Source organism: Dasypus novemcinctus, chromosome 6 (genome assembly GCF_030445035.2).
Source record: "Dasypus novemcinctus isolate mDasNov1 chromosome 6, mDasNov1.1.hap2, whole genome shotgun sequence".
Classification (NCBI taxonomy): domain Eukaryota; kingdom Metazoa; phylum Chordata; class Mammalia; order Cingulata; family Dasypodidae; genus Dasypus; species Dasypus novemcinctus.
In genome coordinates, this window is record NC_080678.1 from 41,575,413 (window position 1) to 41,602,472 (window position 27,060).

The 27,060-nt window shown below is 49.4% G+C and overlaps 1 protein-coding gene across 1 annotated transcript in view; it reads left to right on the forward strand.

Annotated features, from left to right (window-relative positions):
- The window catches only part of CRTAC1 (cartilage acidic protein 1), a 141,552-nt gene that overhangs the window by 61,098 nt on the left and 53,394 nt on the right, over positions 1 to 27,060 (forward strand). The gene's annotated exons all lie outside the window — the stretch shown is intronic.

The following is a 27,060-nucleotide window of genomic DNA, read 5'->3' on the forward strand; positions in this document are numbered from 1 at the left end:
GAAAGGCTGCTTTGATCCCCTCTCCTCCCTGCCCCTTGCTGGACAGTGACTTAGAAACTGGACTGAGAGACCAGACTCAGCCCTGGTGGCATGAGGCGCATGTGCAGAGGAAACTGAGTGAACTGGGTGAAGAAGGAAAACAGCAGGCGTGGTCGCTGCACATCCAGGAGTTGGATTTGCTTGGTTCCTGAGCACAGCGGTATTCCAAGGCATTCCCAGGAAAGCTAAAGTCATGGAAACTGTCTTCTGGGATCTTGTGTTCTAGAAAAGACAGCACCAAAGAGGGTAGGCATAAAGAAGCCACAGCACTAAGTATAAATGGAAATTAACCAGTTACGTTAAAATTAGACACTCTTCTATTGTAGGGGAAGGCGTGAGATCAGAGCACGTGAGCGCTGGGGCGTTGATGCTTACGTGGAGTCCAAATGTTCTTCTGAGTCATTGCCACCCTGCAGGGAAAGGGACTAGAAGAGAGTGCATTTTCACTTTGGGGTTTGACTCGTTAGGTCCTAGAGAAGTTAATTTCTCTAACACTTGATGTCTGCTTGGACTACTTCCTGACCACATATTGAGTCCCTCCACTCCTTTCCCTCTGCCCCAAGATCCAGACTGATAATTTATGTTTTCTAATAACATTGACATTATTTTGGTTGATTTTTTTTTTTTAAAGGTGTAAAATTTTTAACATATGCAGTAGAAGGCAGAGTAGCGTAATTAAGCTCCTGTAATTTGGGGGTGTTTTAAGTATTGTTTAATTTTTTTCAGGTTATTGGTATCCTAGAGCGCATGCCGTTATGCTTCTTGTTCAGAGTAACAAAAGAAGAGAAAATAAGTTGTTGTTGTTATGGTTGGGTTTTTTGGCGTGGAGTGAAATATAATGTTGAAAGTAACAAGAAGAGAGTAGAATTTACGATTCCCATTCACTTCCATTTTCTTCACGAGAGTCCTTCAAACTGAAAGGGGAGAACCGATAAGGTACTAAGGGAACTGCAGCCCAGGGCAGGTGAGGAGCGCAACTGGCCATCTTAAATAAGTCACAAGCAGAGGTGCATCCTAGAGCTGGCAGAACCTGCAGCTGTGCTTTGATGATGTGTGGTGATTTGGGGAAAATGGGCCAGAGAATCGGGAAGAAAACAGGCAAATTGCTTCCAACAGGAAAAACAAAGAGTGGATCTGAAAACTAAAGATCAGAGTTCAAGCCAATGGCTTATGAATTTTTAGGGCACAGTGTGGTGATCACCAGGAACCAGCACTGGATGGTTACGAAGAATGCCTTCTGTCAAGGAGGCATTTGGCTGGTACGTTGGCAGAATGATGTAGACAGAGTCTATTTTTATTTTAGTGGAGCAGTGAACCAATCCCCCCATATTGTAGTGAATGTGTAGCCCCATGAACCAGGTGGGCACTCACTTAGCTAGGAACACACCTGCAGGCTGATTCAACTCCTAAAAGGAAGGTTTTAAGTAGAGCATCTGGAGCTCTGTCCTTCTGGCTCCTACCTTGATATTGATGAACTCGTTTTATCAATGACTTAGCTAAAGACACGGAAGCCATGCTAATCAGAATTGTAAATGACAAACGAAGACTGGAGGTGAAAGAATAATGATTCGAAGTTTGAAAAGGAAAAGGTTTATGAGTTGGGGATTGAATCATGTCCCCCATAAAAGCCATGCTCGGGTCCAACCCCTGGTCCTGTGGGTGTGAACCCATTTGTAATTGGAACTTTGAAGATGTCATTAGTTAAGGTGCCTGAACTGAATGAGGGTGGGCTTTATCCGATATGGCTGCCGGCCTTATAAGCAAAAAAATTTAACACAGAAAGAGAAGCCTCGGGAAGCAGCCAGAAGCTAGAAGTCAACATAACCTAGAAGAGAAAGGAAAAGACACTACCATGTACGTTGCTATGTGACAGAATAGCCCAGGACCAAGCATCACCAGCAGCCAGCCCCAGAATGCCAGTCTTCAGGCAGAAAGCATCGCCTTGCTGATGCCTCAACTTTGGGCTTCTAGCCTCAAAATTGTGAGCCAATTCATTTCTGTCTTTCAAGCCAACCCATTTTACGGTATTTCCTTTAGCAGCCAGGAAATTAATAAACTATGTAAGCAGTTAATTTATTTTTGATGTACTCTCTGTGTGTGTGCGTCATGTGTTCTTCATTTTCTAAGTAAGTACCCAGTTTGACTTGGAGAAGACTAGTGGTTATATATATATATATTTAAGTATATAAAAAACTGAGGAGTGGATGTGGCTCAAGCAGTTGAGCACTCACCTCCTACATGGGAGGTGCCAGGTTCAGTTCCTGGTGCATCCTAAAGAAGACACATAAACAATAAGCAGACATCAAGCAAAAACAACAAGCGGACAATAAGCAAAAAAAAAACCAACAACAAGCGGACAATGAGCAAATAGATGAGGGAGCCATATTGAGGGGGGACTTATGGGGGGAATGGATGTAGCTCAAGTAGTTGAGTTCTTGCTTTCCTGCATACAAGGTCCTAGGTTTGGTCCCCAGCCACAGCACCTAAAAAAAACAAAACACAACTTATGGGGCCAACAATAATAGCTGCAATTTATTGAGCATCTACTGTGTGACAAAGAGTGAAGCATGCTGTGCAGAAAAGAATTAATATAGCAGACCAGTGACTGCTATCCTTAGAAAGGTTGGTCTTTGGCTGGCTATGGGAACTTGAATTTGGGATGGTTCCCACTATTCCCAGAATTGATAAGATGGTCCATTGTGCCTAAGCTGTTTACACCAACAGTGTTGTTTATGCTGAACACTTGCTTTCCTTCTGGGAATCTGGGATTTTGGGGTGTGGTAGGAAGGGTCACTAAATGAGTTTCCTGGTGGATGGCATTTCACATGTGTCATCACAACTTGTTGTCCCCTGTGATTCCACTGGAAGAGGACGTGTAAGCTTCTGCCTGGTTGCCTCTGGACTTCGCCCCATGGGCCTTTTCCATTTGCTGATTTTGCTTTGTGTCCTTTCACTGTAATAAGTCTTAGCCATGAGTATGACTGCATGCTGAGTCCTGTGAGTCCTCCTGAGAGTGGACTTGGGGACGTGGGGGGGTGTCTTGGGGCCCCCAATCCCCAGGCATTTGATGATCATTATATCATATAACACTTGTAACACTTCTACACTGATTGCTGGTAACTTGCAGGTCCAGGACTTGAACCCAGGCCTACCTCCAAAGACTGACTGACTTGTTACGAGGCCACATGATGGCCTGAGGCTCTTTGACGCTCCCTGCCAGTAGAGGCCCCAAGATCTGGATGCAGAGTCCTGCTGTTCTGGGATTTCTGGAGTCCCCAGTCTTGTCTCAGTATCTCCTGGACTGAGAATAAACCACTGAACAAAACAAACCACCCTGAAGCAGCAGGGGCGGTGTGCGGGGCAGTATTTCTTAGGGCTTGTGGTATGTATTCCTGTTAGTTTCATCTCTGTGGATTCTCTGCTGCTCCCTGAGAGACCAGTTGGTTGTATTTTCTGTCAAAAGAAGGTGTGACCAGGGGTCAGGGCCTAACATCAGCTGAGGTCTTGCTCTGCAGGTAGCCACGAGCCAGTCATCCATGACTTTTTCTGGCAGATACAAAAAAGGACGTGCTCTAGCTCTTCTAGTGTGGTTTAGGATATGGATTGGGGCGGCAAGAGACCACCGCTTTCTTAAGAGTGACCCATTTCTAACTTTCTCCATTGCTATCTCCATTAAATGCACCAACATCTTGTTGAGAGAGAAGAAAGTGCCTCCTGGCTTTTGCCAATTGGCGTATGGTGCAACCGTCCTCTTCCCCAGCCCAAGAAGGCATGCGTTGCCCAGGCCCTCGTTTTTTTTGTTTTTTTTTTTTTTTCTTTTATTTATTTATTTTTTAATTACATTATGAAAAATATGAGGTCCCATTCAACCCCACCGCCCCCGCCCCCCACTCCCCCCACAGCAACACTCTCTCCCATCATCATGACACATCCATTGCACCTGGTAAGTTCATCTCTGAGCATCACTGCACCCCATAGTCAATGGTCCACATCATAGCCCAGACTCTCTCACATTCCATCCAGTGGGCCCTGGGGGGATCTATAATGTCCCGTAATTGTCCGTGAAGCACTATCCAGGACAATTCCACGTCCCGAAAACGCCTCCACATCTCATCTCTTCCTCCCGTTCCCCACACCCAGCAGCCACCATGGCTACCGTTCCCACACCCATTCCACATTTTCTCTGTGGACATTGGATTGGTTGTGTCCATTGCACATCTATGTCAAGTGAGGGCTTAGATTCCATATGTGTACTGGATGCACTCCTCCCGCTTCCAGTTGTAGACACTCTAGGCTCCGTGTTGTGGTGGTTGACCTTCTTCAACTCCATGTTAGCTGAGTGGAGTAAGTCCAATAAATCAAAGTGTAGGAGCTGAAGTCTGTTGAGGCTCTGGGCCTGGGTGTCATATTATCAGTCCAGAGATTCAAATCCCCTACATATATCTTAAACCCAGCACCAACTACAATTCCAATAAAGTAGCATGCAAGTCTTGTGAAAAGAGATCCCCTCTGAGTCCAATTCCATCACGCAGAAACACCAGCTCCAAAGAAGGGCTATCTGTCATGGCAGTGAACCCCTTCTGCCATGACCATAGAACCCGTGGGTCTCTTTATCCCTCAAAAGAACCAATACCTGGGGTTGTATCCACCTTATCTGTCTCTTAGACTCTGTTCAGTTGTACATAGGGGTATTCCTTCTGACAACCTCCAGACTCTTTTTTAGAGACTCACAGCCTTATAATCTCATTTCTCCTTTCCATTTCCCCCTTACATTAGGTCAAACAGCTTCCCGAAGTCATGTTATTATATGTAGACAGGTATATTCTGCTGTTCCGCATTGAATCTTTAATTCAAGGTCCTTTTATAGTTGCTTCTTCAGCTGGTATGTGGTAGTGATCCCTCGGTGCCAGGGAGGCTCATCCCCGGGTGTCATGTCCTACGCTGGGGGGAATGCATCGCATCTACACGCTGAGTTTGGCTGTGAGAGTCAGGCCCTCGTTTTTAAACTCTTTCCTTCACATCGGTTGCCCTAGGGCTGAGGGGGCCAGAGGTTTGTCATGGAATTGCCCTTTGTATGAGTATCCTGCTTCCAGCAGCCTCCACTTTGCAACAAAGCTCTTGCAAGGACTTAGAGCAGGTGAAGGAGGATGGGGATATAATACAGGATATAATATGATATAATACAGGATGGGAGGGTGCAGGGCAAAGATAGCATAGGACCTGCCCCTGACCCTCCATCTCTAGCTCCGTCCCCTCCCAAGTCCAGCCCTCTTCTCCTAACAGGCACAGGAAGTGGTGCCATGGTCTATACCAAGAGGTTGTGATACATGTCGATGGGTGTCATTGCCACTTCCTGTTTCCACTCCTCACCCACCATCTCCCCACTCTCTATGTCAGTGACTTCTCACACACTTTAAATCCAACCTCCTGGGTGCAGAGTTTCCATTGCATTCTAATAAAAGACAGTGACAATGCAAGGGAGTTGTCCCCACTGTATCAAAAAAAGTGCCCACCTTCAGAAGGCTTAGTGCAGGAGACAGCTGGGTGAAAGTTAGGAAGAAAGCTGTGGAAGGACACGAGCTCTAGGTCCTCACAGACCTGGGCTTGGATTGGGCTCTGCTGCTTTCCAGCTGTGCAACATCAGGCAAACTGCTTAACCTGGCTGAGCCTTAGTTTCCTCACCAGTGGAGTGGAGGTGTTTAGCTGAGCTCCAGAAGGGAGGAATTACAAAGCTGAGCAAGCCCACCTGCCCAGGGCTGTGATCAGACCCCTCCTCTCAATATCACACACTCCCTTCCTCCACTGCCCCCTCCCACAGCTCCATTCTGTTACCTCTGTCTCCTCATTCTAAGAAGTCTACCTTCACTCCTGCAGGGAGCCCACCGAGGCCAGGTGCACTTTTGTCCTAACGACCTTTTGGAGCCCTGCTTTCTCCTCCCCAGAGAGCGGTGCCTCCTCTAAGTGCTTCTCTGGGTGCAGGCTCCAGGGAGCCCCCGCTGCCCGACACCTCCATCCGAGAGCATTCGTCACCCCAGCGCACTGCTTCTGGGCCTGGGGGCATCGGCCGAGGCCCCTGGTAGTCCTGTGTTCCCTCTAAGAGCCTATAGTCATAGATTTCTGTGATTTAGAGGAGAATCAGCCCCAAAGTAATTTTTTGTTTGTTTAGTTTGTTGGGTTCTTGGTGGTAGTGGCGGTATTTTTTTCTTTTGCATGATTACTGCGGCTACTGAGTATAACATTTATTTTTAATGATGAGGATAAGATCTTGTCAAAAATAAAGATGCACAAGAGCTGACAGAGGGAATTCTTTGTCAAGAACAGGGATCCTAGAGTGGGATGACGGGCCGGGAAGGGGTCAGGGTCTCCAGATCCTCACCCAGGGTCCAATCTGAGCCACGCACTGCCTCTTCATAGCGGATGACCTTGGGCAGACCCCTGGAACTCCTAAGCCACACATTTCCCTCATCTGTGAAAGGGGCTGATAGGTTTATTGGGGGTGAGGGGGTGGGGAAGAGGACGGACATATAAAGTTCTTAGCCCAGTGCCTGACATGTGGGAAGCAGTCAACTAAGGGTGCGCTGTCATCACGGTGCACTCTGAAATTCAGTCAGAGCCTGTGCCTAAAGCAGCTACTTTGGAATCTATTGAAGAGCCTGATGTCAGTCAACCTGCCTGCTGGAACTCACATGTTTTATTCAATCTGGAAGCAAATGTAATTGTAGGCCCTTAACAGAAGCAGGCCATGGCCCTGACAATAAGCATAAGCTTCACTTTGTGGCTTAGGTGGCACCTTACGGGGAGTGGTGCTTGGCCAACTGAGGCAGCAGTTGCCCCTACAAGGTCATCTAGAACCCCACAGATATTGGTCAGAAACAACGGTGTCAAGAAAGCCCCACCCTCCCTCCGTGGCCCAGTCCTTAACAAGTTCAATCACGACAGGCTCCCTGGGGGTGCCTGTCTGAGGCCCAGCCAGCGCCTTGATTCATCACCAGGCAGTGCACAGACCCTCGGGGCACTGCAGATGACAGCACACTCACAGCCGACCCAGGGAGCACGACGTCAAACGCCCAAGCCTGGATTACCTGGGCCAGCCCAGGACCCAGCGGATGTCACCGTTTCCTCCAGAAGCGCTAGTGAGGGAAAACCAGACCCACTTGTTCTGGAAAACACCTTTACTTCCAAGAAGGTCCCAGACATAATATCGAGGGGACTGATCGGTAGAGAAGTTCCCAGACCAATGAAGAGAAGACTGAAAGTATTAGCTACTCTTTCTTATGTTTGAAGCGCCATCTGTGCATTATCGGTCAACTCTCAAGACAGCCTTTAGAAGTAGATTTTTATTATTACTATTTCCACTGCACAGCTGAGAAACGTGCTGCTCGGTGAGGTCAGGGGTCTTGCCGGAGGACCCAGGACAAGTAAATGATGGAGAGGTGATGTGAGCCCAGATTGCCTGGCTCCAGGGATGGGGCTCCCGCCCCAACAGCACAACGCAGTGGTGTGCAGAGCATGGTTATCAAACTTTATTTCCTCCGTGTAACCCTTTGGAACAGCGACAACAGTGCAGCACCCTGTAAAGCAAGTCAGCGTGGGCCTGCTGTGGTTGAAGGGGATTGGGGACCCAGATCCCCACTTCTCATCCTCCCCCTTCTCCCCTCGGGGTCTCTGAGGAACTTCTATGGAACTCTGGGATCCGCAGGACACCTCCTGAGAATCTCTGATAAAGCTGAAGGGGTGTGGACTTCAGAGCTCCTGCTGCTTTTCTGGTAAAGAGTGGTTGAGAAGATTGAATAAGCCGATGCACGTTGAGCACTTAGTACAGTCTTCACCTGCCATTGTTATTACCCTAATGGAGACCTTTGCTGGGAAACACGTATTAATCCAGAGCGGGGCTGTAATGGGTTAAATGGTGGCCTCTCAGAACGCTATGGCCACATCCCAGTCCCCCGAGCCTGTGAATTACCTCCTTCGCGAAAGATGTGCTAAGGACCCTGAGCGGAAGGGCGCAGCCTGGGCTATCCAGGTGGGCCCCAGGGGCCATCCCATGGCTCCTTTCGAGAGAGGCAGCGGCACTTTGGAGAGGAGGCCAAGTGGCCAGGGAGGCGGAGGCTGGAGCCCTGCAACCACAAGCCGGGAACACCCGCAGCCCCTGAGGCTGGAAGAGGCCAAGAAGCATCCTCCCCCAGAGCCTCCTGCCCACCCCCTGATCCCAGACTTCTGGCCTCGGGTTAAATGCTGGTTCCTGGGCCCCCTGTTTGGAGACTGACTCAGAGGGTCTGGGTGGGGCTCAGGAATTTGAATTCACTTCCCTTGCTCGAAGCCACCCAAGACTGGGGTGATTTGTTACAGCAGCCCTGGGATACTAACGCCGGCAGTCGTGGCCCCAGCCCGGCACCAGCACACGCTACATGGGGGACCGACGCCCTCAGAGGTGCCGAGGCATGCAGGATGAGCTGGAATCCTTGGGACCATGCATCAAAGGCACCCCCCTCACATCTGGACGCGGCCAAGCAGGCGCTGCCCAGAGTCCCCTCAAAGGGCAGGGCCCCCTGGCCGCCGTGGCCGCCTGCTCGGCTTTCCACTTGCCCCCTCCTCCCAGGCTCCTGCCATCACCGCGCCGTATCAGTTATTCGTAACACCAGATTGTCATTTCTGACAACAGGCCTGCCTTTATCTGTTGATTTTAATGATGGTGTGGACAGGAGCCTTACAAATGCTGTCACCATCGCACTTCATCACCTTCCACATCCAGGCCGGCAGGGCGATTCGCATTCGAGCAATCATGCCTCCTCGAAGCTGCTGGCCCTGGGTCTCCTCTTCCCTCATCTTACTTCAATAATTAGCATTTTCCAGGAAATTGGAGCGGAGCCAAGCTAGGTCTGCGCTGCCACGACGTGGCCACGGGACTGTGAGGCCCCAGGTCCACGTGGCATCGCCGAGTTCCTCCCGGAGTGACTCCGCAGCAGCCGAGCCGCAGAGGCTCCTCCACCATCTGGCATTGATTTTTCAGCTACACCTCCTGAGAATTTGCCAGAGCCACGAAGGAAGAGATGCAGCAGCACTTTATTTTTTTTGGCCACCACACCTACGGAGGGGGTATCACAGTTCTGTACTCACTGGTATAATTCTAAGAGTGCTTTCTGAACAGGAATCCCTGGTCTAGTTAAATAACATGTTAGTTCAGAAGTAGGAGGAAAAACAAAGCGTTGTGTTCAGGTCGAAAGAAACTAGCATTTGGAGTCAGGTTCCAGGTTCACGGCCGAGCCCTGCCTCTCCCAGCTGTGGGACTTGAGCACAGGATCAACCTCTGGACTCGGTTTCTCATTTAAATTGAGGGGGAGGGGATAACGGCCCCTGCTGGATTGCTGGGAGGATTAAGCAATAAATGTGGGTAAATGTGTGAACCATAAAGCACTGTGCAAATTCATCTGCACATGCGAACTACCAGGGCAGAAGGATTGAAATAAATGTCTTGTTCCTCTTTGGTTCTGGGTTTTGAATCCCAAGATCTAGGCCGGCTTAGCCCCACGTAGACACTGTCCCTCTAGAGGCTGGCCAGCGAGCCTCCCGGCCGTTGATCGAGGCTCCAAATCCACGGAGACCGCCAGCTGCGCTCCTGTCACACGTGGCCCCGCCTTGGCTTGTCGTACATTGACGTTCAAAAGATGCTGGCTGGTTTTCTCTTATCTCTAAAAGAGTGTTCCATGTTCGTGCCTCTCCCTGTCTGAAAGAACCAAATGCGTTCATCAAAAGGAAATGGAGGCACCCCAAGGGATTGAGCGCTCGCAGACGCCAAGGCAGGCTCTGACCCCTTTCTGACCTGCATGTTGGGAACCGGACTCGGGTCGGGCAGCAGAGGGACGTGCCCGACTGGCCTTTGGAAGGGGCAGCGGGTGTGAAGAAGGGGGGGTGGTGTTATAGGAAAAGGCTAATGAAATAAATCCTCTGTTCCCTGTCTGCTCCGAGCAGGAGCCAGAGTGGCTGCGCCTTGGCCTGGGCTTTGCCCAGTGGCTGGGAAAGGACGGGCAGTTCCTTGGAGTGGGAAACTACTCAGCTGCGGAGAGGACCCCCGGCAGGATGAGGGCGAAGCCTTTGCTCCTCCCCACCCTCAGGGAACAGGTGCGGAACAAGTGTGGAAAGGAGAATCAAATGCTTCATGAATCAGTCAATAACATAATCCTTCTAGGTTTATACCACAGCTCTACATGCGCAGCTGTAGCAGTGTTGTTACAAACCCCTCAACAGCAGGGACAAGGCTCATGGAAAGTCTTTTTTTTTTAAAGATTTACTATTTCTTTATTTCTCTCCCCTCCCCCCCGCCCATTGTCTGCTCTCTGTGTCCATTCGTTGTGTGTTCTTCTGTCTGCTTGCATTCTTGTCAGTAGTACCAGGAATCTGTATCTATTTCTGTTGCGGCATCTTGCTGCATCAACTCTCCATGTGTGCTGCGCCACTCCTAGGCAGGCCGTGCTTTTTTCGTGCTGGGCAGCTCTCCTTGCAGGGCACACTCCTTGTGCGTGGGGCTCCCCTACACAGGGGACACCCCTGCGTGGCACGGCATTCCTTGCACGCATCAGCACTGCACATGGGTCAGCTCACCACTTAGGACAGGAGGCCCTGGGTTGGAACCCTGGACCTCCCATGTGGTAGGTGGATGCTCTATTGGTTGAGCCAAATCCGCTTTCCTGGAAAGCCTTTCTTAATGGTCTCGGAACATGGCATTGCAATTGGATCTTGAAAAGATTGGATGAGGGATGGGTCTCTCCAATTGGTGAAGTTTGATTAAAATGCTGATTCCTGGGTCCCCTGAGTAGAAATTCCAATTCAGTAGGTCTGGGTGGGGCTCAGGAATTTGCATTATTAGCAAGATCTCCAGGTGTTTCCAATGCAAGTTATCTACTCTGTGAGAAACACTGACCCAGACCAATAGCTTCTCAGACTTTAATGTGCACCTGAACTACCTGGCCTACTGGTTAAACCGCAGATGCTGAGTCACGGATCTGGGGTGGGGCCGAGAGTTTGCATTTTTGCTCTTCTTTTCCTGCAATCAAGGTGTACCAGCTTTAATGGGGCTTTGATCTAGTAGGATAGTTCAAACCAAAAAAAAAAGTCTGCACTACCTAATACCTTACATTATAATCTGTACCTTTCATTTGTAATTAAAATAACATTTATTTTAACTGTCCATCAGTTAGGTGACTTTTATATAGCAAGCATTTTAAAGAAATAAACATGGTAAAGAAAGAAATGTGGTACTTTCTTGCTAATAGTTAACACACAACATTTTCTATCCCTACACTTTAATGCACATTTGCTCTGATAGCCAGATTCCAACTAGTGCTAAAGCGTGGCTCAGGGAATTCACGCCAGCCTGGCAACAAAGACCCTCTGGATGCCTTTAGTATTGGCAGCACTCTGTATTTTTTAAAGCACGAATCTCTTCTAGGGCTGTTTTCTTCTAATCAAAATGAAGAATTTAATTCATTGGTTAACACCCAATTGCAACTAAGGATTTGCTGCTTCCTCCAACCATTATTTCTCAATGACGCAGCCCCTGGCACATCTGTGCGTACAGAGACAGGTGCTCTCCCCATTAGCCACATCACGAGAGGGAAAGCTAGACGGAACTTGATTCTCTTTCCCCGTCAGGGTGGGATAGACAGGTGAGCAGGGGGCGAGCCCAGCAAGCAGAATAGCATAACCGCAGGCTATGGAACCAGCGTGTGGAGATGCAGGGGGCAAAGAGGGCCAGGGCCAGCACCCCGTGGCTGTGTCCTGACAGGCTCGGGGGCTCGAGCAGCAGCTTCCACTAGAAATTCATGAAAAGGGACTCCAGCGGGGCAGACCCACGGGCCAGAAGGACAGGCCCTTTCCAATGTGAAGGCGGCCACCTCCTTCCCCATCAGCTGTGACCTAAAGCCCTCCTGGTCCTGATCTTCACATGACTGCCCTGCCCTGTGCCAGACAAGACCTCTGGACCTTTGGCTTTCTCCCCTTCACCAGGACCTGTGACTTGTGTCCAGTGTTGTGTCTCCTTGCTTGTTCCACCCAGATATCAGGCCAGGCTGGCTGAATGCAGCCCCCAGCACATCTGTGTCCAATCCGGTACCAGCCCTGGATGTCCCCTCTGCTGGAGAAAATCACCACTGCCTGCTTCCTTTACCAGGGCATTCCTGCGGCTCAATGGGCCTATCACTCAGCTCCTGTCGAATCTGGTAGAGGCCCTAGGGCTCCCTGGGGGGCCAGGCGGCTGGCTTTACCGCAGACAACAGCCATATACTGTGTGTGCGTGTGTGTGTATGTGTGTAAAACCTACAGCTCTGTCATGGTTTACATATATTATCTCATTTGACCTTGAGGTAGAGCAAATATTATTAGCCCCACTTTCTAGATGAGGCAACTGAATCCTAGTGAAGATAAGTAGGTTCCTTGATCAAACATTGCGGTAGGGGCTAGAGGAATAAAATATAGTCCTGAACTCTGTGGAGCTCACAGTCTCCTGTGCTCAAGGCTACCCAGGTAATAATAACAATAATTCATTCTTTCAGAAATATTTATTGAGTTCCCATTATGCGTCAGGCCCTGAGTGTAGCAGGGAAGCGGACAGACAGACTAGTGTTTATTAAGCATTTGCTCTGTGCCAGGAGCAGGACTGACTCTCTTACAGGGATCTTTTTCCTTTTTTTATAATTTTTTTAAAAAGATACTTAGATTACATAAATGTTGCATAAAATATATAGGGGATCCCCATATGCCCCGCTCCCCACATCTCCCCATCTGCCACATTTTCCCACATTGGCAACATCTTTCATTAGTGTGGTACATTCACTGCAATTGGCAAACACATTTTGGAGCATTACCACTAAGCATGGATTATAGTTTACATTGTAGTTTACACTCTCTCCCACTCAACTTTGTAAGTTATGGCAGGATATATAATGGCCTGTATCTGTCATTGTAATGTCATTCAGGACAGTTCCCAGGACCCAAAAATGCCCCTGTATTACACCTGTTTTTCCCTCTCCCTACCCCCAGAACCTCTAGTGGGTACTGCCTCCACATCAGGGATCTTTCTTCCATTGCTGGAGACACAGGAAGTCTATAATAGAATACTAATAAGTCTACTTTAGTCCATAGTTCGTTCCCCAATCCTGAGGGCTCTGTGATGTGATGAGGGGGGTCTTGGATCCCGTACAGCTGATGGATGGGTCTCTCTTGCTTGCAGTTGTAGACACTCTCCATTCCTTGGTATGTTATTATCCATCATCTCCTCCTTGTCATTTGTCCTGGGTGAGTCCATTGAACTGGAGAATAGGTGCTGCAACTCCGTTGAGGCTCAGGTCTCAGCTGGCACATGGACAACTCCAGGGATTATCTTGATCCTTGCCACAGCCCTATGGCCCAGGAACTGATACCAGCTCCTCACCTTACACACGAGTGGCTAGGACGGGTCGGGTGGATTGTGACACCTGCACTGCCAGAGTTCAGAGCAGGGAGCAGACTCCAGGGCCAGCCCCTCTCCACTGCCTCTTGCACTCTGGGTTCACACTCCAAGTCCAGAGTGCCTTCCGCTGTCCCGTGTGGCCCCCACAGAACCCACCTCTCTCAGAAGAGCAGACCCACCTCCTCCTTGACCCAGCCATCCCCAGGACTGAGGACAGATGGTCTCCCTTCCCGGATCCCAAGACCCAGTTCCTGCAGGACCACCCTCACCTGCCCCCACCTTGAGCCGGTTCCTGGGGCCACCCCACCTGTGCCCTCCAGTCCTGGTTTATCCTGGCCCTGGCTCCACCCCCCCTGCTCAAATTCCTCCACTCCTGGGGCAGAGCTGTTTCCTCTGACCACAGTCCCCCTGCCTGCCCTCTGCACCTCACCATCCCTCCAGTTGTCCCAAGTTCAACCTCCCAGGTCCCTGATCCTGCCTGCCCCATTCACCATGGTAACCAGCCCTGTGGAATCCTCTAAGTTGTAGTTCCAACTTCTTCCTCCTCTCTCAAGCCGTGACTTCACACCCTCTTCTCAACCAAGAACCCTCACCTCTTACCTATGAAAAAACCATGGTCTCCTGACCTCAGCTTTCTAGTAGCTCTCTCCATCTCATCCTGTTCCTTTCCTCTTCCCTTAATTCATACCTACCCCATCTGCTGGTCCTGTAGACCCCGTGCCCCTCTACCTCCCACCCAGCTTGCCTGCTGCCGCCATCTTCTCCTCTGGACCATGAACAAGCACACACCTCAGAGCCTGCAAAACCCTCACTTAACCCTCTGTCCCCTGGCCAATGTCCCAGGCCCTTCTGAACCCTTTCTGCCCTCAATGAATCTTCCAGGCTGCTGTTCCCATTCACTCCTACATGTCCTCACTCTACCTCCCCTCCACTCCAAGGAAGCAGCTTCCTGGAAGGTCATCAGTGACCTCCAAATGGCCAAGTCCAGCTGCTTTGCTCCAGTCCTTGGCCTTCTTGACCTCTGGAAAGCAGTTAGCACTATTGGCCACTCTTCACTTTTTAACCCTTGCTTTCCTGGTTTCTGTGCTTTCTTGAGTACAGATTTTTTTAGGAGATATAGGCTTGCTTGCAAGGAACAGAAACCTGTTCAAGTTAGCTCAGAGAAAGTTTTTTGGAATAATTCAGGGGAATCTCATAAAACCCAGTTTCCATTATTCGGCACTACTGTTTCAACCTCCTTCTCTGGCCATCCTTCATGCATGCAGCCCCCAGACTGCACTCCCCAGACTGTATATGGGTATAAGGATATATTCTGCTATAATCCTTATCTAGCTCCCCAATGCCTACCAAATGAATGTGAATATAGTTTCCATGCCACATATATAATAGTGGAAGTTTTTCCACTATTTCTACTATTTTCTACCACAAACCTCTGCTTTATTCAGGTTGTCTATCCCCTATTCCCTAAACCTGTTTTTCTGTTCCCTGATTGTATTAGCCAAAGGGGTGCTGATGCAAAATACCAGAAATTGGTTGTTGTTGCTGTTTTTTTATTTTTTAATGTTACATTAAAAAATATGTATGAAGGCCCCATATACCCCCACCCCCTCACCCCACTCCTCCCACATCAACAACCTCTTTCATCATTGTGGGACATTAATTACATTTGGTGAATACATTTTGGAGCACTGCCGCACCACCTGGATAGTGGTTTACATTGTAGTTTTCACTCTCCCCCAGCCCACCCAGTGGGCCATGACACAACATACAATGTCCAGCATCTGTCCCTGCAGTACCACCCAGGACAGCTCCAAGTCCTGAAAATGCCCCCACATCATATCTCTTCTTCCCTCTCCCGACCCTCAGCAGCTACCATGGCCACTTTCTCCACATCAATGCTATAATTTCTTCCATTACTAATCACAATAGTTCCATAGTAGGATATCAGTATGTTGGTTTTTATAAAGGGTATTTATTTGAGGTAGGAGCCTACAGATACTGGGTTATAAAGCATAGGTTAATTCCCTCACCAAAGTCTATTTTTACTTGTTGGAGCAAGACAGCTGCCAATGGCTGTGAGGGTTCAGGCTTCCTGGATCCCTCCCTTCCGGGGTCTTGCTTCTCTCTGGGTTCAAGGTTCCTTTCTTCCTGGCACTGGCTTCTCTTTCCTCTGTGTGCTTACTTCCTGGGGCTCCAGCTTAAGTCTTCAGCACCAAACTCCAACATCAGAAACCCCTCAACTCTGTTCTTTGCCATGCCTTTTATCTGTGAGTCCCCACCCACGAAGGGTGCCCTAATCATAACTCAATCATGCCCAGGTACAGATCAGATTACAAACATAATCCAAAATCTATTTTTGGAATTCATACCATATCAAACTGCTACATTAATACCTCTTAACTCCCACTGTATCTTTTGTAAATGGCCAATCCATACATCTCCTATTAAAATCTTATCCATCCTTCAAGATGTAGATCAAATGCACCTTCTTTATGAAGAATTCACCCCAGCAGAGGTGACTTCAGCCCAGAACAACCAATAAGGAGTGGCCCCAAGGCCCGGGCTTTCAGAGGAGGGAGAGGACACTTCTACTGGGGCATCATTTCCTGAGTAGAGGAATGACATCATATGCCGTGTATCCACCGCAGTACCTAGCAGTGAGCCCTGCCTAGAATGAGAACCCAGAAGAGTGGAATGAACTCATTGGATGAAAGACTGACTTATTTTTTCACTCTTAAAGAAGAGTGAAGGGAAGTGGATGTGGCTTAAGTAACTGGGCTCCTGTCTACTATAAAGGAGGTCCAGGGTTGGACACACAGGGCCTCCTGGTGAAGGCAAGCTGGCCCACGGGGCGAGCTGGCCCACACGGAGTGCTACCCACATAGGAGTGCCAGCCAACTGGAAAGCTGATGCAGCAAGATGATGCAACAAAAAGAGACACAGAGGAGAGACATTTAAGAGACTTAGCAGACCAGGGTGCTGAAGTGGTACAAGAGAACGAGTGCCTCCTTCCCAGAGCCGCCTAATGGGAATACAGGCAGACACAGAAGAACACCCGGGGAATGGATACAGAGAGCAGACAATGGAGGGAGGGGTGAGAAATAAATAAATAAATCTTAAAAAAAAAAAAGATTGAAGTATCCATTTGGCTACTTGCCTCACCATCTCACCCCTAAACTGGCTCACCTCCTGACTGAAAGAGAGAGGCAAAGACCAACAGCTAGTTGCTTTTTTTAAAAAATAATGTATAATTTTTTTTCCTTCTTTCCCCTCCTCCTCTCCACCCTGCTGTTTCTGCTGTCTGTGTCCATTTGCTGTTATCTTCTGTATCTATTTTTCTTTTTGTCTTCTCTTCTTGTCTTCCTCTCCTAGGATTCATCCTGGGGACCTCTGATGTGGAGAGAGGTTCCCTGTTAATTGCGCCACTTCAGTTCCTGGTCTCCACTGCGTTTCCCCTTGGCTCTCTCTGTCTCTCTTTTGTTGTGTCATCATCTTGCTGCATGACTCACTTGAGTGGGCACTCGGCTCACCACGCAGGCACTCGTCTCACCACGTGGGCATTCACGCAGGCATTCGGCTCACTATTGGGGCATCCATATGGACACTAGGCTTGCCACCCAGGCACTGGCTCACCACGCAGGCACGCTTTCTCTTCTTTTTCACCAGGAGGCCCCAGGAATCGAACCTAGTTCTCCCACATGGTAGGCAGACCCCCCATCACTTGAGCCACATCCACTTCTCTAGCTGCTTCTTGAAGGAAAGAAAGTTTAAGCAGAGATCTAAGTGTTTGTGACCAAGCAATTAGGTGATTTGCCTGAATCCAAAGCAAGCTGACCACAGAGTCAGATCAGAGCTCACCACTGGTCCCCCCGTCCCACACTGGCCTCGTTGCTGCCAACGCTCCTTGCTCTCCTGCCTCCCTGCAGCCTAGCTCTGCTACCTGGAGCACAGGCCTTAGGATCAGGCAGGAGGCCAAGACCCAAACCCACCTCCAGAACATGGTAAGCCAAACAGCCATTCTCTTTCTGTGTTTACCTCTCTCTGGGGTCTCTGGAGGGGAGTGGGGGACCTTGAGGTGTGTCTGGAGAACAAAGGGACTCGGTAGTGCCAGGGAAACACCGCTTTCCATCAGCAGGCCCTGGCAAGTTTGTCGCCAGGATGTGCAGACCCAAATGAATCACTGTCTGTCCAGAGACACATCCTTCATCCTTCCTGGCACTTCTCTTCCTGTAAATACGTGGCTCCTGACATGCTGCTCCCACTCGCTCTGGTACTAGTTGAAGGCTGACAATCATGGGATCCCAGGTCCTGGTTCTGGGGGTGAACATGTGACCCAACCTGGGCCAATCAGAGCCCTTCCCTGGGATCTCATTCACTGGAACTGAGGAACGAAAACATCTTACGCTCTGGATTTTGAAGCTGAGAAGATGGGAGGCTGAGAATGCTGCCATGTTCAGGCCTGTGGAGAAGGACGGAATGAAAGAATGAGGCCACCAGACAGACCCAAGAGGAAGAAGGAAAGGGACATGAAGTCCTGACGACTGCCTGGTTCAGCATCCTAGGGCCTTGCCCCTCCACGCAGTCTGGATATCTGGGCCAATAAATTCCAGGGTGAGTGTTTGTCACTTGCAACCAAAGAATCCTGAGTAACACATCCTCCATCTGTCACGTGCCCATTTCTGGAATTCCTGCCTCCCCACCTTCCTTTCCCAGGATAAATGAACATTGAAGAATGACATCATGGTCATCGTCATCATCTACAGCAAACCTGACTGAGCTCTGCTCTTCCCTGGCATTGGGCTAGGTATGGGGGGGAATAGTGCCGAGTATGATAGTCTCTGCCTTCTGGGTGCTTCTACGTGCATCAAAATATCAGAAATTCCAAGGGCACAGAGCACATGCCAAGCAGAGATCTTTTTTAGAACAAGGTGTAAATCAATCCATCTGTGTGGAGTTTCTACAGAACACACTCATCACAGCAGATTATTCTGACCTTTTGGTACCAAACATCCCTTTCTTGAAGTCATCCACCCCAAGGACAAAAGGTTCTTTTCCTTCATCTTAGAGTTACATGTTCCAACAGCACACTCTATTTGTGGGATTTTCTCCACCCTGGTCACTTTCTAATTCAAGATCAAATCTGTTGTTTGTTTTTTTTTTTACCCTGGGATGCCCTTATTCCATTTCCTCCCCCTTGGAATCATCAGCTCCAGAATTCTCATCAGGCCCAGAAGCCTTCCATCATCAGAATCTCCATTCCTTTAAACTAATTCCTGGCCTCCAGATATGCCCTATTCCAGGACACAATCTGCACATCTCCTGTCTGCCTGCCTTCCCATATGCTTTCTGGTCCTATTTAACTTCAGTTGCTTTCAAAGAATTAAATATGTAAAAAGGAAAAAACAACATTACATATCCAAAGAAATGCTCTCTACTCAATGCTGTGCATTCAAAATGGGAAACATGACTAGAGAGGAAAGAAGAAGGAGATATAGAAAAACGGGGCTTTCTGGAATCCCTGTATTCCATTTTACCCTTCTGGCCTCAGATTCCACACCAGATCCTGGAATATTTTGAGGTCCAAGTACCACCCCACTAGATCCAAGTCTCCCTTGGGGAGACCTGCTACTGTGAATTTAAATGGCTACCTTAGAGAATTCCACTGATGTATGAATAATCCTTTCTACTACTTTCCAGGGGTTAATTCCTCTTCTCTTTAGAGCTGAGATGGCCATCATTTTCTACTTCCTTTTCCAAAAACTTAGTGGTTTAAAAAATATTATTTCTCACAATTGTGAGGCTCAGGAATTGGGGCAGGGTTCAGGTGGATGGTTCCAAGTGATATCAGCTAGCATCCCTCACTTGGCTGCATTCAACTGTTGGCTGGGCCAAACTGAGCCATCCAAGAAGGCTCACTCACATGGCTGGTGCCTCAGTGCTCCTTCACAAGGCCTCTGTATGGGGCTAACTTGGGCTTCCTCAGAGCATGGTGGTCTCAAGGCAGTCAGGCTCCACCTCTTGATGGGCAGAACTACTGGTGCTGATGGAAGTAAGGAAATAACGGCAGCCATCTTGGGAGACCATCTGCCCCTCCTCCCCCCTTTACCACTTAAGTCATTTACAGCGCACCTGCTCTTGTTCATTTCTTAGCCTTAGATAAACCCTCAATATAGAATACTGTTCTCATCTTAAGCAACTCTTCTCCATCTGTTTTCCCCCAGCAGGTTATCTTACCTCACCATCTCCATTCTAAGACATAAAATCTTCCTTACATTCAGCCTGTATTTTCCCTGAAATATTTGTTTCAGAAAAACCATATATTCTCAAGTACTGAACCCAAATTAACTTTTACTAGTAAACTTTGTTCTAGTGCTTTGTTCTGTTATGATAATGATCACTGGAGACTTGTAATACACCCATAACATTACACAACCCTTTAGACCAGGGGTTAGCAATTTTTTCTATAAAGAGCCGGACAGTAAATCTGGGGGGAGATTGCAAACTATACAGTATCTGTTGCAGCTACTGAACTCTGCCATTATACTGTGAAAGCAGCTGTCAACAGCAGTAAATGAATGAGCATGGCAATAAACCTTACAAAAACAGGCGGCAGGCCAGATTTGGCCCACAGACCATAGTTTGCTGGCCCCGCTTTAGACGAAGGACTAAGTTTGTCTCTCAGTTCATGTCATTTAATAATTAGCTGTTTGCCATTCAGAAAATCACTTCCTCCTTCTAAAACTCAGTTTCTTGGTCTATAAAATGAGGTTATTGAAAATGACCAAGAAGTGATCGACCCCCTTACGCCTGCTGTGGTTTTTGGTTGTTTGTTTTAGGTTCCAGGGCCAGGGATTGAACCCAGGACCTCATAAGTGGGAAGCCAGCCTCAGCCACTGAGCCACATCAGCTCCCCTGAGTTGGTTTTTTCGTTTGTTTGCTTGCTGTTTGTTTTTGTTTTGGGGAGGCACCAGGAACCTAACCCAGGACATCCTGTTTGGGAAGCAGGTGCTCAACTGCGGGAGCCACACCCGCTCCCATGCCTGTCATTTTGAAAATGCAGTACGTCTTTAAAAGTCCTTGGAGGAAATGCCCTGAATGATCACAACATGGCCTGGGTCTCTAGGATAATATCTCGGCATCGGTGTTAATATTCCCATGACTTTGGGTCTTCCCATTTGCCTCTGTAGGTCTGCAAGTTCCCTTTTCCTAATGTCTCTGTTTTTATACGGGTCATTCCCTATCTGTATTTACATGTGTGTTTTTCTCTCTGTGCTTCACTGTCCCTCATTTCCAAGTTTGCATAGTTTTGTGTATCTCTATTTTCCACTCTTTGTGGAATACATACATCTGTCTCTTCGTCCTGTCCTGCCTCTCTCCCTGGTGTAAAATGCTGTTGAATAGGTGTATATTCTTCATAAGTTTCCTTTTTTTTAAATGAAAAGGCTGTAATGTTCTTAATTTTTGGTTCTTAATTTTCTAAACAGCACATTTTTATATATCTTTGAAAGTAAACAAATTTTTTTGCTATTTATGTAAAATGAGATATATGTAAAATACTTAGCACAGTATCTGGTATTTGGTAGGTACTCAATAATCATTACGTCTTTTTATCTTTCTTCCCCTTATGTGACTGTCTAATTTTTTCTTTTCATGTGGGCCAACAATTCTCAGCAGAAAACAAGATCCTCTGTATCTATCCCTAACACCTTGTTATCCTCTCTCACGCTTACCCAGGACACCACCTCTTGGTCTCTTCTTTGTCGTTACTGTGTTTGTATATATCTTTGGGGAATCTGTGAAAGTGGAGGGCCAAAGAGCAAACGAGACCAGTGGCTCCGTCGGCCTTTTGCTCAGCTACCCAGTGGCCATCTCGTACCTTCTACACACTCCTTCTCTTTCCATCGCTCTACAAATATGTATTGAGTGCTCACTCTGCACTACATAATGGGTAGACTCCTTGCCCTCGTGGAGCTGATGGTTTAGTGGAAGAAATGGACAATAAATGAGTACATGAGCAGCAGTAGAAAGCTGGATGCAGTGATTGGGATACCTATGAGGAGGAAGGTCTCTCTCCAGAGTACCTTTTGAGGTACGGCTGGAAAGGTGAGCAGGAGCCAGCCCTGGACCAGAGCAGGAGGGGAGTGGCAGGAGAAAGTTCTAAGCACAAGGAGCTGTGCAAGAGGGCCCTGGGCTGGGCATGAGCCTGCTGGACTGGCAGGAGCTAAAAGGAGACCAGTGTGGTTGGAGGAGTTCAGCCAGGTGGGAGGCAACCAAGCCAGGCTTTAGGCCAGACCTGATAAGGCACAATGGGAAGTCATTAAAGCAGAAGAGTGGCATGACTTGATGTTTATGTTAAAAAGATGACTCTGGCAACAGTGTGGGGAATTAGGTTGGAGGGGCAAGTGAGGATCCAGAGAATGGAGGCTTTCCAGAGATGGTAGCCGTCGGGTAGGAAAGAAGTGCAAGGATTTGAAAGATATTTTCTGAGGTAAATTGACGGGATTGGCTGATAGATGAGGTGTGCAGACAAGAGAGAGGGAGAACAAAGGCTGGTGCCAGGCTTCTGGCTTTAGTACTTGGGTGTCCACTGGGGGGCTTAGGTGAGAATTAGTAGTTCCATTTTGGACATACTCTGTCCGAGAGGACTGTGGGATGTGCAAGGGAGAGGCCAGGTAGGCAGGTGGATAGATGAGTCTGCGTGCAGGCTGTAGATGGACTTGGAGACACAGGTTTGGGAGTTGTCAGTCATGGGAATGGAAATCATCCCCAGCGGAAGGGGAGAGAGAGAAGAGAAGAGGGCGCAGGACCAAGCCTGGCCCTCCAACATTAAGAGGTCTGGGGGTTGGGGGGAGGATCCTGCAAAGAAGAAGAGGAGGTGGGGCCAGAGAAGAAGCAGAAAATCAGCTCAGGGTGGCATCCTAGCAGCCAAGGGGAAAGATCTTACGAGGGTAGTGGGGGGCGGAGGGGCGGGGGAGCAGGCAACTAGGCCACGTACAGCTGAGTGGCCGAGGGGGAGGAGGACAGCAAGGCGTCCCTCCGTGTGGCCATGTGAGCGCTGCCTCTGATGGTAACAGGAAGGCTTGGGAGGCGTTGGGGGCAGAAGGTGGGTTGGGGTGGGACAAATGGGTGGTAAGAAAGAGGAGGCAGCTCGTGAAGGCGACTCTTTCTGAAAAGTTTTGTTATAAAGGAGAATAAAGAAATATGCCTGCAAACGATTAAAAAAATCAAGGGTGTGATTTTTTTGGGGATGAGAAAAAATATGTTTGGAAACTATCAGAAATGATGGGTAGAGATTGTGCCTTCGGGTCTTTTAAATAATGAAGAGAACTTGTAATTGTGTAACTCTTCACAGTTTACCAAGTGTTGTCACATACACTCTCTCACATAATCCTCACAACCATCCTGTGAGGTACATAGCAGCCTGAGTTACAGATGGGGAAGCTGAAGCTTACAGGAATTACAAGACAAGCTCAAGGTCAGAGCTGGGAAGCGGCAGGGCCAGGATCCCAGCCTAGGCTGCCCTCAGCCTAACCCCGAGGCCCCTCCCCCTCTGTACCAGTGGGCCCTAGCCTGGCTGACCCTGCACATGTGTCACCGTGGTTGAAAGTGGACGCTCGCACAGCAACCATCACTTGTGCCCATGCAAGTGTCTCTCAGGCAGACTTCAGAACGATTGCCCACTGGCCCATCCTTTGATATTATAAAGTCACAGCTGCTTTTTAGGGACATGCGACCCCGTCCCACTTCCTGACTCCATTTCACTGAGCCTCAAAGCCTCCTGGATTTCTAGAAGTGCCCAGCAGTCTCTGGCAGGTCAGAGAGAGGGGAGGGTAATCCTGGGGACCTTACCTCCAGCTCCCCAAGCCCGTCAGTGTGTCCGGGATTGAAGGGAGTGGCTGCAACCAAGTCATCGAACCTCTGTGAACCGCTGTAAAATGGTTCTGGAGCTGGCATGAGGACCAGATGAGATCAGGGGTGGAAAGTGCTCAGAGTAGCCCTCAGCATGTGGGAAGCGCTCTGCTAATCGTGCCCATGACGCTTTCATTCACTCAGTCACTCACTCACCCATTCTGGCATTGAGCGGACACTTGCTGACACCTACTCTGTGCCAAGCACTGCTCTAGGCACGGCATATAGGAAGATACATCTACACGCTTCTTGGGCTCTGGAAGCATGTGTTTTAGCGAGAGAAGTTAGATTGTGACAAACAACTCTGCCCACGGCAGGAATAAGAGGTGCAAAATGCTGTGGATAGCCAGAAAAGAGAAGTTCACATCCAACTGGGGCAGTCGGGGCCAGCTCATGGGAGGGTGGGAGGGTGGTGAACTGGCTGAGATTGGAGGTGGAAGGCCATGCCCCTGGGAGGGGGCTGCAGCCAGCCAAGTCACAAACTGAGAAGTAAAGCGTTTTCAGGGGACGGTGAGGACCCAGGCGGGAGCGGCAGCTCTGTGCGGCCTCCGGACGAGGGCTCACTCCCCTAGGGCAGGTGGTGAGAGTCTCCAGAGCGCAGCCCGGGGGACAGGGCAGGTGGTGGCCCTCCATTCCCCTGGCCTTGCCCCATGGATTGTCAAGAACCCTCATGTAGGAGCTGTGGGCCTGCCTTCGCGTCTGAGGTCCCCACCAGGTGGGAAGGGGACCAGAGTGTCAGGATTCATCCCAGGTCACCAGTTTGGGAAGACCTCTATGGCACCTGTTCACCTGTGACAGACAGAAGAATTGGATGCAGCCTAAGAACCCCACCCCGCTGTCCCCTTAGGGAGGCCCTGGGACTGGCACCCCCTAGTTCTCAAAGAGATGATCCAGGGCTATCTGCTTCCCCAGGGCCACCACCCGTGGGAGCAGTGTGTCCTTCCCTCTGCAGGTTCAGGGTGACCAAAAGGATTGGCCTCCAGTACAGGGGATGGCTGTGCCCTCTCACCTCCCACAGGAACCGCCCCCAGGGGTGGGACAGGCATTCTGGAAGACCCGGGGGGTGGGTGGGGGCGTCAGGCTGGGCTTGATGCGGTGGCTTCTCTGCCATAGCCTGGGGTGGGAGACACCTGCGCTGCCCACCTCAGAGGGTCAGGATTAGACTCATGGACCCAGGGAGACAGGTCAAGAAGGGCTCTTGCAGAGCATTAGAACCTGGGCTCTGGGATCCCTTGTTCAAACATCTGGTGCATAAAATAAAATACATCAACAAACATAAATAAATAAATAAAACAAATAAAAAATGCATCGACATAGGAATGCTCCTGTTGAAACTGAGAGGGGAGGGCCCCGAGGCCCGGCCCCACGGCTATACCTTGTCCACACCTTTTGCAACCATCTGACTTAGTAAAACTCTCATCTTTACAGAGAAGAAATCAGAGCTTAGGGGAATTGACCATCTGAAGGTCACAAGACTACTCTCTGGCAGAGACAGGACCAAGAAGCAAATGAGATGCAGGAAGAGAAAGTTCTTTGTAAATTAGAAAGTACCGTAGAAATGTAGGGTTATCATTATCTGCACAATTTACATGAAGCTCTTGGCCATTTCTCTTGGTCAGTGCTTTGGGGGAGGCTGCCAGAAACTTATGCATAAGACTAAGAGTGTTGTCATCATCGGCAGAGGGGAAAGAACGTGGGATTTGGACTTTGGAAATAAGGTTAGAGGCCCAGAGCAGTCCACTTACGAACTCAATGCCTTTGGACAGCTCACGTGCCTCTCAGACCCTCTGTTTCTTTTTTGAGAAAAATGCCTTACCTACCTTCTTTATGGGATCATGCGGGGCTCAAATGAGATGATGTATGTGAAAATGCTTTTCACAGGGCGAAGCACGCTGCGACAATGCTTGTTCTATTAGGAGCAGTAGTGGTGGTAGTAAACAGAAGCCCTTAAGGATTTCAGAACCAGTGTTTAGCACTCAGAAGGCACTTCCTGTCCCCAGGGGCTGGGGCAGATTGCTGACAGTGCTGAAACCCAAGCGTTCTGTCTCCCCTGCCTGGACGTGTCTCCATAGGTCACGCGGCACACTCAACACGCAGCCCTCAGACATTCTTTGTCAAGGTGTCTAAAGCGCGACCTTCCATCACCAGGCGGCTGACTCAGCCCCCAGAGCTCCCGTCTCCCCTCTCACACACTCTGGGTGCCAGGAGGCACCCAGCCAGCTGCTCAGTATCCCCCAAACTCCACTGGCTCTGCATCTTGGTAACAAAGAGAGGGCCAAGTTGGATCTGTTTCAGGGAAGCAAGACGTGATTTCTCTCAAAGACCTTGGAGAGTTCCTTCCGCCCGCCCCAAGTGTGCTCAGCCAGGGACCCTGCCAGGCCTCAGCTGAACTTCACTCAGGATGTTCACGCTCAGGTTGAAACAAAGGCAAGAGGCGGGCGCTGGCGGGAGGGGCGTTTGGCCAGGTCCCTTGGAGAATCTGGCAAGCTGGTGTTCCCAGGAGGCGGGAGGAGGCCTCCAGGTATCTGAGGCTGCGCTGCCTGGGGTGACCTTGAGAAGCTGCTTTCCTGAGGGGCCTCACTTTCTCCAGACGGAAGAGGCGAGGGAAGAAATCGGCCCTGGGACGTCGAAGGCTTTATGACTCAGATGTGAGCTCTGAGGTTTCATTCGTTCAGTCATTCAACAAATACTTATTGAGCACATGTGTGCCAGGCACTGCTCTAGGCACCAAAGGTCAAAACAGACCCAAAGGTCTACCCCCGATGAGCTGACATTCTAGAGGGATCAGACAGTGAACAGGGCAACGGTAAGATGGAGAACTGTCGGCTGGCGGGAAAAGCTTAGCAAGACAGGCGGGTAGGGACGGAGCAGTGCGGTCGGGTGGAGAAGGCCCTGTTGAGCAAGAGCCCAAAGGCATGAAGGCGTGAGTGGACGGATATCTGGAGGGAAAGCAGTCTACAAAACCAGCGGCAAGGGCAAGGTCCCTGCGGCAAGATGCCTGGGGCTCCAGCGATGCCAGGAGGTGGGGGCGGAGGGGAGTGAGGGGAGAGCAGTGGGTGCTGAGGACTGAGGAGTACTTCATCCCTTGGCTTCTGGCTCTTTAGAGGGACGGAGCCACAGAAATCCAGCAGGTCCTCCTAACGATTTTAGATGTCCACAGTCTCCCTTCTGAGATGTTAACTCCCTACCTGCCACTTAAATGCCAGACATTCTGCCAGAAGAGAGTCACTCCAAACATCAACAGCAAAGGGCCTGGGTTCACGTCCCAGGACCTGACACTTACTATCTGTGTGACTTTGGGGAAGGCGCTTAACCTCTCTGAGCCTCAGTTTCCCCAGTGAATCTCCTCAGTTGCCTCATCCATAAAATGGGTTGATAATATGCCTCTCATACCTACTTCACTCGATGTAAATTAATGAGACGAGGAAGGTGCAAGAGCCCTTTACATTGAAACAGGCAGGATACATGTGAGGGGGGCTTTCGTTTTCTTCAGCAAAGCCCGTGGTAAGGCATAGTCACAGGCTGCCCACTCCCCTCCACCACCCTGCTCCTTATGTTGTGTCCCAGATGACTCTCGCTTTGCCTGGGCTGCTCATCCAACACCCAGGGACCCGCAAGGCAAGGCTGGTGAGGGTCCCGCAGGAATGGTCTGAGTCTGAACCGCCCCC